The 12,493-nt window shown below is 43.5% G+C and overlaps 1 long non-coding RNA gene across 1 annotated transcript in view; it reads left to right on the plus strand.

The window, feature by feature from the left end:
- The first annotated feature begins 363 nt into the window (after positions 1–363).
- The window catches only part of LOC121669582, a 20,613-nt gene continuing 8,483 nt past the window's right edge, over positions 364–12,493 (plus strand). The window contains exons 1-6 of the long non-coding RNA XR_006017810.1: positions 364–556; positions 1,156–1,327; positions 3,303–3,436; positions 4,179–4,243; positions 9,941–10,033; positions 12,001–12,493. The exon at positions 12,001–12,493 is cut by the window's right edge and continues 848 nt beyond it. This is a non-coding gene — a long non-coding RNA (uncharacterized LOC121669582). The remainder of the gene's footprint in view (positions 557–1,155; positions 1,328–3,302; positions 3,437–4,178; positions 4,244–9,940; positions 10,034–12,000) is intronic.

Here is a 12,493-nt window from a genome sequence, read left to right on the forward strand (position 1 = left end):
ATTTGTTTTTAATTATTGGTTGTTGTTGAATAATAACTCATAAAATTTATGAGACCACTGAATTATGTGGATGACCCACAGGCTGGTTGTGCTACCAGGTGTTCCGGTGTCAGGCAGACACACACACACCCAGGAGGTGTCTGCATGCCTGCCAAGGCCCAGGATTTCACCTGGAGACTGAAGAATGGCTCCCATGCCATCAGTATATCCTTATTTTCCATGTTTCATGCTCTGAGGCTACATTTTCCCTGTTTTCCTTACTGCTTTTGGTGTACTGTCATGTGACGTGAGGTAGGAAGAACAGAGATATTCTGTCACTGCCCTCAGCGCTAGAAGATCTCAGAAACCAAAAAGCTTGTGGGAGTAAAACATTTTTGCCATTCACAGGGGTGGATTGTCTACCAAGAGGTTATTTATTCTGTCCTCAACAGCGTCCGCATCTCCCCGGGAACAGTGCCTTGTCAAGCACCTCCACCAACAGGCACTCCACACTCCATCGGGCAGTTTTTCTCAGGGATTCTCTAACTTTGCTGTTTCTTAACACCTCTAGCAGCAGGTAAGCCCATTTCTTTTCCTCCTCACTAAGGACACAGAAGAGATTACTCTCTTCTTTGAGTTTGCCTTTTACTTATTTTGAGAACCTATGCTCCCTCAGACACATGTACAGAGACTAATGCTAGTGCCCAGCCAAGATGATTCTTGAAACCATGATCATGAAGTTGTAAATGATTGGTTTCCCCCTCCCCTGGCAGTGTGAAACCTGCCTACAAAGACACATCCCTCTAAGGAGATCAAAAGAGAATGTATTTCCTAGGAGAAATAAATGAGTGAGATCCTCATACTGCTTCCTAACCTTTTCCTAAAGCAGAACTACTTCTTATGGCAAGAGACAAACTAAGCTGAGAACATAAGCTCACTTCAATTTGGACCAGAGGATAGTAGCAAACCATGGAGGAAATGTCAGTGTCTTTCCATTAAGTGGTCCCGTGCCATCCTTATTTATGATTTCCTAACAATTAATTTAGCCAGATGGAATATGTGATTGGCATAATTCAATTTTGAAATTGCAGATTTGAATTCTTGAAAGTACAAATGGTTGTGCATTTACATGATCAAAAATGGCTTTAGACTCAAATCACCTCTTTTTCTCTTCAGCTCTTTACAGCAAAGCTATGAAACGAAGGTGGGTGAGGAATGCAGAGGAGACGAAAAAATGCTAGGATTTATTGCCAATTACTTTCTTTTTGACCCTCACTTCCTACCAGCTGATTTGGAGTGGAACCAGGCTGAGCAGCTGACTGACTGCCTACCTCATACTAAACACTAGGTCAGACCTACTGCAACATTCTCCTCCTTGATGGTGTTGATGGCATAATTGGCATCAGCAGACTGGCCCTCAGCCTTGAGGCAGAGGACAGCTTCATGTGTAGCTCTTTATAGGGACAGAATAGGGGGAGAGGAGGTGCACATTCCTCCCTTGGTCATAGTGGTGGAAGCCCAGGAAGTGCCAGTGAAAACTGAACATAGCCAAGAAGGTCGCTGTGCAGAGACACAGATTACAGTACTTATCTTCCCTGATTGCTCAGCACTCGAGGTAAATGTTGTCTCTCTCACTCCCTTAAGTTCCAACTCGCTGTCAGATCCTTCCCCACTGGCTGATGGACAGTTTGGTGACACTCTCCAAGCCTGTCAGGACTTGGCAGTGCTGCCATGGTGCTGTAACTACTCACGAAAGGAAAGAGGACCGACACAGAGCTCTGGTACCCAGATTTGCTTTCCCACTTACAGCACCAGAAAAAGATGCTGTGTTGTTCTTTCAGAAATACTTTGCTGATGGACTTTTGCCAAATAAGGTGAACAAATAAATCTCAGGAGCCTCTGAAGGTGATCCCCCAAAAATGGCTTAACAGGGCTTAACACTTTGTCTGGACGTTTGCTGGTTTGCTCTTTTTGGAAGGAATGAACATATGGAAAGGTAACTTGTAATTAGTATTTTCTAGGCAGCTCAAAATACAGATAGAACAGAGAAAAGAAGTTTTTTTGGGTGGTGATATCAGGAAGTTTGAAAGGTGATGAGTAGGTTCCTCAGTGATTGGGGGTTGCACATCTTCAGTCAAAGAGATTCTCACATTCCTGAAAATTTTAAACGGGCTTTTTTTTTTGTTGCCATATTATTTGTACCAGTGTTTGTTGTATTTGTGGGAAATTATCCTATTTGTCTTCAGTAAATACTGCATAGGACTCGAAATGAGAAACACATCCATAAAGTTTGTTAGGGTTCAATATGTAATTTTTTTTTAGTGATAAGGAAAATGAAAAAGGTAGTTGTAGTTACATTTTAATTACATTTATTGAATATACACATTGTCTAGGACCTAGAATATCTCTAGCATGATGGAAGACAGCAAAAGAATGGGATTAGAGCAGACGAAGAAGAGATCTCAGGCCTAAATAGTGATACAGAGAGGATAACCAATTGTAAAAAAACCAAACTGAAATGGTTGAAATTGTCTAGCTTTAGGGAATGCTTCTTAGCACAAATTGCCAGCAATAGATTTTAATTTCCGCATGCGTTCCCATAATTATTTTTGTTTTGAAGTAACTGTGAAAATGAGTCTTTTGCTTCTGCTGATATCAGGTCACTTCTGAAAACAAAGTGTATCTCAGAGAACAGAAATATTATTATTATTATTCAAAGGCTGCGTGCTTGGGCAATTATGCAAACATTGTCCTACTGTCAGTCAGTAAAAACCTTTCCTAAATACCTGGAGCCCTTGAATTAATTAAACTTCTCATCTCCTCCTTTGAATGCCACCTTGCAAGGGGTCCACCTCCTGCCCAAACCCACTCCAAAATTCCCCCCCCAAGGTCATTTTATCATGCAGCTGAATGTTGGTCTGCAGTGAACACTGCTGCTGCTCTAACTACTGAGTACAAGCTTATATATGTACAGTTCTGCAAACTCTGTATGCTCTTTTAGCAAGAGTCAATTCGGTGACTCACGTGTTGCAAAAAGTGTGACATCTACTGAAAGCAGCACTGCTTCCCTGAAGGAAATAAGCACAGTTTCTGTGGCCTAACCTCAGAGACATCAGAGGCTGATGTCCCCTTTCCATCATGGCTGGGAGTTTAGGAGCACAGTTCGTACAAAAATAGCTGGATTAAAAAAGGCCCAGTGGAAAAAAAAACTCAAAAACTTACAAAGTGTAATTATACTGAATTTAACAAGACTTTTTTTTTTTTTTTTTTTTTTTTTCACTCCCTAAGTACTTTTAATGGGAATAAATGGTTTATCTTTTCAGATCTGTATATTACTGCAGAAATATCCTGCTGGGAAAAGGCTGTGAAAGTTCTGGCCACCATGTAAATCCCACACTGAAGACTCACTTGGGAAGAAGAAAAGACACAAAATGTTGTGCTGGCTCTCTAAGTAAAGGTAAGTGTTGTCCTACATAAACAATAACGAGAACAAAGCGAAATGGTGCCCAAATTTTGTTTCAGGAGTGAATTATGTCAGCCAAAGCCTTCATGATTTTATGAAGGTGGAGACCTTTTCTCCCTTTGTCTATTCTTACTCCTTGGTAAACAGGCATGTATAAAAACAGGCCTATATAAAAAAGGATGGCATTCATATCCTCTGTTTTGTGGCCACCCCCAGCTACACCCCATGTGTGTGATACTCAAAAGGGCAAGTGTGTCCCACAGGGAGGAGGAATATTCAGCGTTCCACAAATGGCTTTGAACCAGCTGCACATCACAAAACCTCCCTGCAGAGCCCCTGGGCCTGGGTACTCTTGCTGGGACAAGTTCATCCACGACTGTATGGGGAGCTGCTTAATTGAGGCTCATTACTTCCATTTCCTACTGACACTGTGCACCCCGTGAGGCGCCGCTCAGGCAAGCGCCAGGGGCAGGGGGTTGAGCAGCTGCTGCTGCTCGCATGGAAACGGGAGAGGATGAGGAATAACAGTGCCCTCACCCAGCACTGCTGCCTCTGTGGTGGGTACAGCTTGCAAGCTGCTAATCTGACCCCCTAAGACAGGGGGATGCACCTGCCTTGGCCACCACAGGGCCTTTGGCCACAGAGGACGGTGCACTCCTGACAAACTGCCCCCAGCAGGTGCTTCCTTCACCCCTTTGGGATCTCTGGCAATCTGTATGTTTTGTCCTTTTATAAGAGGGTGCATACTTGGAAGGACCTCAGCTTAAACTCCCGAAGAGGACCATTTGCCTATTTTAACAGGTAATGTGAGCTATCTATTTCTTCCTTATTCAGGTTGTGTAACTTGCCTCTCCAACATCAGGAAGCATCCTTCCAAAGCCTCCAGCTCTGATTCTGTTTCTTCAAGCACACAAGCTCACAGATGGACATAGACTTCCTGTTCATTCCTGGTTCTGTGGAGGTCCTGAATCCCTGCTGAGAGCCTTGTTCTTATTTCCTTACAGACATTCTTCCAGTTCTTTGCTGATGTAGTACCCTCAGTTTTCATTATTAAACACCCATTATGGATTTTGGCTCCTACAGGTAAATATGCAGTATCTTCCACTTAATGTCAACTTTTCCAGAGTACCACAAAAGCTGTTAGAGGAATTAATCACCTTTTGATTTCCATGGGACAGTGGAAAACCTGTGAGAGAGAACTTAGGCAATGATATCTGTTATTATCACCCTTCTGAAACTCACTACTGCTGAGTGAAAATGAGCTTTGTGAAGGTAATCAATCACTGGCCACCACATGGGTTCCCTCACTATAACATTAAGGGTAAAACTCATCACTTTGAACAGCATCAACGCAGTCTTGTTTAACACCAATTCTCACTCACCCACTTCTGCAGAGGAGATGAAAGAGGGATCTGTTTACTCAGGATACTCTGGCTTTGCATTTCACCACTCCCAGTGCAAGTAATGACTTGCTGGACAACCATCGGACTGGCCAGGCAAGGGCTTCCTGTGCTGCAAGGTGTCACGGAGCCATGGCAGCTCTGCACATTGACTGAGAAGTCAGATAAATTATAACTACCAGCATCACAGCCGTAAAAATGACAGAAAAAAATATCATAGTATTACAGAGAGTTCCTTCCTTTGCAGCTGCTGTTCGTCAGGTAGTTTGCAGTCAATTCATAGAACAAGAAATTATTTCAGAACATATTACATTGTACCAGAATGTTGTTTCACTCCCAAAAATCCCCTATATAAGTCCCCCCAGTGGAAGTTTTAGCTGAGGGAAAAACTCAGAGAGATGGTGGCGTCTACTGTGTTAGACGCTGCACACTGAACATTTGGCAGCCCAGAGATGAAAGGTATGAAAGGACCATGTCTGTAGGCAGAGGAGGTTTCTTGTTTGGCAACATCTGAGAGTAGAGCTAAGCCTGGTTCAAGGCATTCCAGGCTGGGTCTGCATTCCCTGCTTGTGTGTATGTAAAGATGCCCAGGTGATTTCCACGGCACAGGCTTTGCAGGTATGCAGTTGCTGCATCCTGTCACTGGTGACTAAGAAGCAGTGGCAGGTCATCACAGAGAGAATTAGCTCATGTATTTTGACAGGTGAAGCTAAATAAAATGAAATAATTTGACAGGAAGTGAAGCAAAAATGCAACAAAGGAATAAACTTGCATGAAGGTCAGGTTGCAGAGGGGGGAAAAACAGGAAGGATGAGAAATATATACACAAATAAATAAATACAGATGTTTTTATAAATCAGTTTCAACCTCAGCAGTTTGACTAGCTCAGAGTTCCTTGTCTCTCAGCCTGTTTGGGTGAGGCAGTGCTGCTATCATAGTAAGTGCTTTCACTTCCTACCAGAGAGTAAGGGGACTGCAAGATCTCTCACCAAAATCTCTTTCAAGACTGAGTGTGAAACAGCAAACTAAGAAAGTCCACTTGAGTTTGGAGAGAGACTAAAATAGCCCTAGGAATTGCAAGCTGCTCTGTTAGTCTCATTTTAGGCCCATGGGCTGCACAGGTTTGTGGCCAAGCAACTACTGATTGTGGCTGCTATTCCCTAAGGGAGGAAAGAGAAATGCTGGATGGGGCACAAAGCAACAGTAGATTTCTGAGGGTATAGTATTTTCCAGTGTGAGCACAGGAAGCTTTCTGCACTAAGGAAACAAAGGCAACTTTGCCACTGGTATTACCAAATGGCTAGGACTGTCTTCATAGTGTGTTGCTGGTAAAAAACATAGACAAGAAAAGGAGAAAATTTATCCAAAATTACAGCAAATAAATGTATTGGAAGAGGAAAAAATTATAAACTACACAGGTGGCATGGAAAGCAACAATGGGGTTTTCTCAGTAAGGATGCTGACAGCATAAAAGGCCATGTGTCAGCACAGCTGTAACAGGCCACGGCAGCGAGGGCCAGCCTGTTCATGAGGGCCTCTGCAATGATCCTCGGGAACAGCACACAGCTGTGTGGCAGTACCCAGCCCGATCGGGTTGTACCAGCCTGCAAGCCTCCAGCCAAACATCCTGCCTTTTAGTGGTACATGTCCCTTGGCTGCGCTCAGCAGACACGGGCCATCTGCGAGGGACCAGGATCCCCCTGCTGTGCCTGGGCAGCGGCACTGCCCGGGGACCTGCCGGACACAGGCTGGCACAGAGTCAGTTCCAGGGTGACAGGGTTACAGCGCCAGAGGCGACTGCGAGACTTGGCTGTGATGCCTTGATAGCCAGAGCCCTGGGAGGTGGCCTGATAGGCACAGTCTCCTGTGTCAGTGGCACTGAGACATACAGGGGATGGGCTCTTCAGGAGGAGAGCATGTGTCACCCAGGCAGCTGAGGAGATCATGGGAAAATGAAAATACAGGTTAATGTTGCATGTGTTTAGACAGGTAAAATAGTGATTTGGAGAGCTGAGACTTATAGTATTCATAGGTTTGTTTTCTTTAAGAGACTGCGGTTTTTTAATCTGTTTTGTTCTGAAAATATTGTGTGTTTAAGCACTTTGCTGTTATTCCTGCTGTTTAGACTTTCTTATGGATGCACAGGAAAAATCTGCTAGTCATCTTCTTTACTTGGATGAATTGTTATCTGATGCTAAATGTAGACACGTAGACAGAGTCCTGCAGGAGTCATCCTTTGCTCTAAGTGTGCAGTCTTATTAATCCCATTAAAATGTTTCATGGCTCTCAGAGTTGCCAAGATCTCTTTCAGATCGGAACCAAGTGTGAAGCAACAAGGTAAGAAGGTGCACTTAATTTTAGAGAGTCTAAAATAAGAGCTCTAGGAATGGCAAGCTGCTCTATCACTCTCATTTCAGGCCTGTGGACTCTTCACATTATGGCCAAGAAACTGCCATAATCCAACATCTGACTAAATTTATACCTGTGTGTGCTATCAAATTTCAGCGATTGCTGGCCAGATTGTGTAGGACTGCAGAGATGGGAAAGGGGGTCATTTCTGTCAGCCAGGGTAAACCAACATCAGACATGATTTTAAAAATAAGACCACTGTGGAATTTGCCTGACACAAACCTCAGTCTCACCCTGATGCAGAAACACTACTTAGCTTCAGCTTCAACCAACTGTCCTTAAACCTGTTCAACATGAAAGGACTTTGCTGTTCTTCCCTGCACAAGTAGACATTAAACAAAAAGGACAATTACAAGGTAAAGTATTACAAAAATACCCACTTTTAGGATCTGTTGTCACAGCTCGATTCAGCTCTGAGGGAAGTACCCTTGGTATTATTTCTGTGTTCAAATGCTTGAGGCATTTATTAGAGATATTGATGTGGAATGCTTATGAGTCAGGTGGACGATCCTACTTAGCTTGCCTCACATTTTAGGCCAATGGTTTTTGCAAACTTCTTGAAATCTAGCCAGGCAAGCCCTTGCTCCTGACAAGGATCTACCCAGCTATTACCTCTATACATGGATTGGTAACCTAGAAAAGTGAACAGCATAGGAATTTCAGATTTAACCTGACTTCTGCTCTGTCATTTAAGGATCATTTTGCACTGTGTCCATGCATTTGAGAAGAAAATGAATGGTTAACTTTGCAACCTTTCTTGTAAACAGGCCTCTTTTTTTTTTTTTTTCAGAATCATAAATCTTGCAGAGAAATGAAAATCAAAAAAATAAAGATGTATTAGGTCCACATTTGCAGATATTCTAGGTGGCCTTTTGCAGTGTAGGAGCCATAGAAAGACACAGACTTTGTCACCAGCAGAGCTATTCAGCCGGAAGCAAGGCTGATTTCAAACCAGTTTTTGCCTAAGACTGCTGGTACCTCCAACTGAGATCTGCTGGAGGGTGCTGGCTTAATTATAAAGTATCTCCCCTACAGCTGCAGAACACTAATCCTGATTCACCAGAATCCAATGCCTTTGTTTGGTTATAGAAACTATTTTTTGGATCTTTTGGAGTTAATCTAGCCCTGACCTAAGCCATATGATGGATGCAGAGTAGTCATGGAATACATTTCATGCTCTTACTGTGCCTAGCCAGGACACCTACTCTTTTTGACATACAGGACTGTCAGTCAGGGTTACAGGGACTTCAGCTCAGCTCTATGTTGCTATTTCAGCAGGTCATGAGGTCTTATCATCTAAATTTTGTCAAGCAGGAAGAGACTTTTCTTCCAAGGGAAGAACACTGTGTGGTAACAGTTTCTTGGGACACTCCTCTCAGTGGCATCGTGTTGTCAACACAGACGTGCTTTTGTGCCTCGATGCATTGATCAGCTCCTGTTCTGGATGGCAGCTTCTCCTAAGTCAGTGGCTTCTGGGAAGGTTGGACTGGGCCCTTGGTGAAGGGTGGAAGGCAGGTTGTACTCTGTGTTAGCCAGGACCCAACTGTTCCTTCCTCAGTTGTGAAATAGTGCCCATCTCTCATTCAGTCGACAGCCATTACCTGCAGGCATTCCAGTTCTGTATGAACTGTAAGGTCTGTGGCCCCAAAAGTGTATTTCAACATTTGGAAAAGACTTAAGACTAAATTAGGCAGCACAGTGAAAGGATTTAGTTTTTCCAGAAATTCCTGTGACTTCTGTAACATTTCTACCTTTACTGCTTAGACAAAAATAGCTTTTTAAAGTTGAGGAACTTCTTGAGGATTGAATGTGACTGAACTGAGGAGAAAAAGAACATTCTTTTTTTCCCAGAAGTTTTTCAGAATCCTTTCCTTGGTCTGTACAGTAAGTGTTTAAAAAATCATTGATGTATATATTTTGTTTAATGTGCTATAGATTTGTCACAAGTCTAATTAGAATCTGAAGCCACTGCTTTTATATTATTTGTAAAACTTCTTAGTACACAGTATCATAAATGAAATTGATTTGAAGTTCTACAGGTCAAGCCCAGGGCAAAGGGGCCCTGATTTATTTGGAAATTTTGAATAAAAACAGAAGATAGGTATTTATTATTTTAAAAAGTAATTTCAGCTCTCCCATAATCTCAGGCACTGAGACCATTATAAAGGAGAATGAATTCTGCTACACTAGTAGCAGATAGTGTTTTGCAAAACTACTCTGGTGTTACATCAAAAGCTTAAAATCTGTTCACCAGAATTGCTTTCTCCCCCCCAATCCATGTTGTAATTTTCGAACTTATCAAAGCTATGAGAAACTTCAACCCATGGTAGGAGAACCCTCTTTTGGAAACCTAAGTCCTGGCTTGTATTTGTATTAAAACCCTTTCACAGTACCCTGTAATATTAAGTTTTTTAAGTTTGTCTAGTACAACCACGAGGTTGATAGCTTCTCTCCACTCATCTGCATTTAGGGATGACTGTGGTTTAATGAAACAGAATATTCCAAATACTAATGGATCTTAAATTGCTTATTCTTAGCAAGAGGTACTCCAAATAGCACATTTGCCTCAAGTATGTGATATAAAGTGATGAGTTAATTCATGCACTTGTGTCAATTGCTTCAAGATACTGAGAATTAGCTGCATTAGTGATATGCTTTTTTTTCCTCCTTGTGCTTAACATATGAACAGGAAAGTGCAAAGGAACGGAGATCAATTTAAGCTCTACTGCACAAGGAGGGGAGAAATCTGGTGACGGTCCTACAAATGTCATTGACAAGGTTGGTAAGTTCTTTCTTTTTGCATTTTCTTGCTATTCCTTGTACTTAGGCTTCACGTACTTAAGATTTTTGGAGTAGTCAGTGGCAGCGAAATTTCTGATTGCAGTGAATTAACCAATAAGAGTTTGTCTTCAGGAGAGCCGCATCAAATGGAGCATGAAAATCCCTCCTAGAGACCTGCACCAAAGCAGTGCTGAAGTTGCTCCAAGGAGCTCTTCTCCACCTGGACTCCCAAACCCAGCAGCACCATGTCCTGCAAAAGCAAGAAAAACGTGGGGACAAATGCACATCCCTGATAGATCAAACTTCCCTGGAGATCAAGGGCCAGAGCACAGTGTGATTCCCCAGCCTCAGGGTTCCTCTGAAGTAGAACAGAGCAACAGGTGGCGGCTGTTAATGTGCTGAATGTGGCTTCCCTCTGCGTCCGGCCATGGAAAACAAAGCCAGCGAGCGGATCCATGCCAAACACTTCGCAAGCATGGAGCTTACACAATTGGGCTCCACCCACATGCCTCACATGGGAATTTTCTCCCTCACCAGCTGGGTTAAGATCACAAGATGTAAAAAGGAGAGAAAGAAAAAAAAAAAAAAAAAGAGCTGGAGTTGTTTTCTTTCCATTGTGGCTCCTGAGCTGAAAGTTCCTTTGCAACAGAATAATAGAATAAAGATGAGAGTGAACACTGCTGATGGCTCAAAATCTGGCACCAAAGTTTATTTTTCCTAAGCAGTCTGAGTCTGAACAGTCTTGTCAGACAATGTCAACAGAGGTGAAAAAAAATGACGAAAATCATTGAATCTAGTTTGGCTCAAAAATGAATAAATGCACCAGACAGGGTAAGTATATGGCCATTAAAAATGGCATAACCCTGACTGAAAACTGAACACCCTCATATGTATTTTGTACTCTCAAAGGCTTATCATGCCAGCTGTATTTTTGAATGAGCCAAGTGTCTACTCGTATGAAATGAATGCGGGTAGGCACACATAAGCTTTCTCATCAGTGTCCATACTCATAGCTGGGCATGTATTGAAGTCTCTCAACTCAGCTTGTTATAGCTATCATGATGCAGAGCCTGAAAATGCCTCTTCTCCGAGCCCAGACAAACGTGAACTGACAAGCACTGTATTTTGCCCTTAAGGCTCCTGTCCATAGTGATGCATCGTCAGTTATTCTCTGTAAAAATCTCTGCCCCCCCCCCATCGCACATGTGCTTGTCTTTTCCCTTAGCGTTTGCCTAACTTGGAAGCAGGTATAGTTCATGGGAAACAGTGACTACGCTCCAGCACCGACGTCTTAATGCTCAGGAGGAAGATGCGTGGGCTCAGTACGGGGCAGGTAGGATTTGAGAGCCCCAGCCCGAGAAGAAAAGGGATAGAGACCCACAGCATGTTGGTGCTGCGTGCGCCTCACCCGGGAACCCATGGAGCCTCCACGCCTGTCACCCATGGAAATCAATTTCCTGTTGAATGGTGCCTGTAGTCAAGAACTAGATGCTCAAAGTCCCATTGTAGCCTGACACAATGGAAATAAAACCCGAGGACAATACAGATGCTGATGTCTTTACTTGCTTTGATAACAATGACACCAGTAAACAATGATGTTTAAGTGCACTTGCATGGTTCTTAAATTAAAAACAAGATAGCCAAGGGCAGTGAGAAGTCACTAGCATTCCTGAGACTGGCACAGAGAAGGGCCTCTTATTTACTTCAAGCTGGAGACAAACGCCACAGTGTGGGGATGACCATGGGTACCTTTGTAAGGGGGTGACAGCTTCCAGGCTCTCAATTCTGTTGTGATTCCCATTCCACAAAACTCCATTTACATAGTCACGAGAGCAGCAGAGCTTGAGGCTGGGGCATTGCAACGTGTTTGATACAGGCACTGAGACCCGTTCTCTGTGGGTGCTTCAGAAGAGAAAGAAAATGGAGTGCTAAAAAACCTCTTCCTGCTTTCCTCCTTTCATTTTACAGAAAAAGAAAAGGCTAAAGGCTCTGCTGGAGTGACTCCATTGACTCCCATGGCTTTCGTGGGCTTCAATTTGCAAAACAGACAGAAGAAGAGAAAACCCTTTCTCCACCTCTCTCCCCTGCAATTCTTGAAAGTGACATCTGTGCAGTGCTGCAGGAAAGATCACACATCTTAGTCTTATTTTTTTTACCCTGCCACTCCCAATTTACTCATGCCCACTATCATAATATTAATTTTTAGCAAGGAGGAGGAAGGAGTGCTCCCCTGGGCCAGCGTGGTTCTTCTGGCACGGAGCAGCCACGCCGGGGGAGGGGGAGGGCAGCGGGGTGGAGGTCGCTGCTGCTCCAACAGGACCAGATCTGTCTTTCTCACCAAGGACTGAGGGCATCTGTCCTGGGAGTCTGTCCAGAGCAGCCCCTGCTCGTGCCTCAGCAGCCGAACGTGGCACCGCTCTGTCTTGCCACCACTTCTCCTTCCCACCCCCCGACTCTTTGC

The sequence above is a fragment of the Corvus kubaryi genome, unplaced genomic scaffold, assembly GCF_017639235.1.
Source record: "Corvus kubaryi isolate FWS band 111438036 unplaced genomic scaffold, C.kubaryi_AGA036_p1.0 37392, whole genome shotgun sequence".
NCBI classification, from domain to species: Eukaryota; Metazoa; Chordata; class Aves; order Passeriformes; family Corvidae; genus Corvus; species Corvus kubaryi.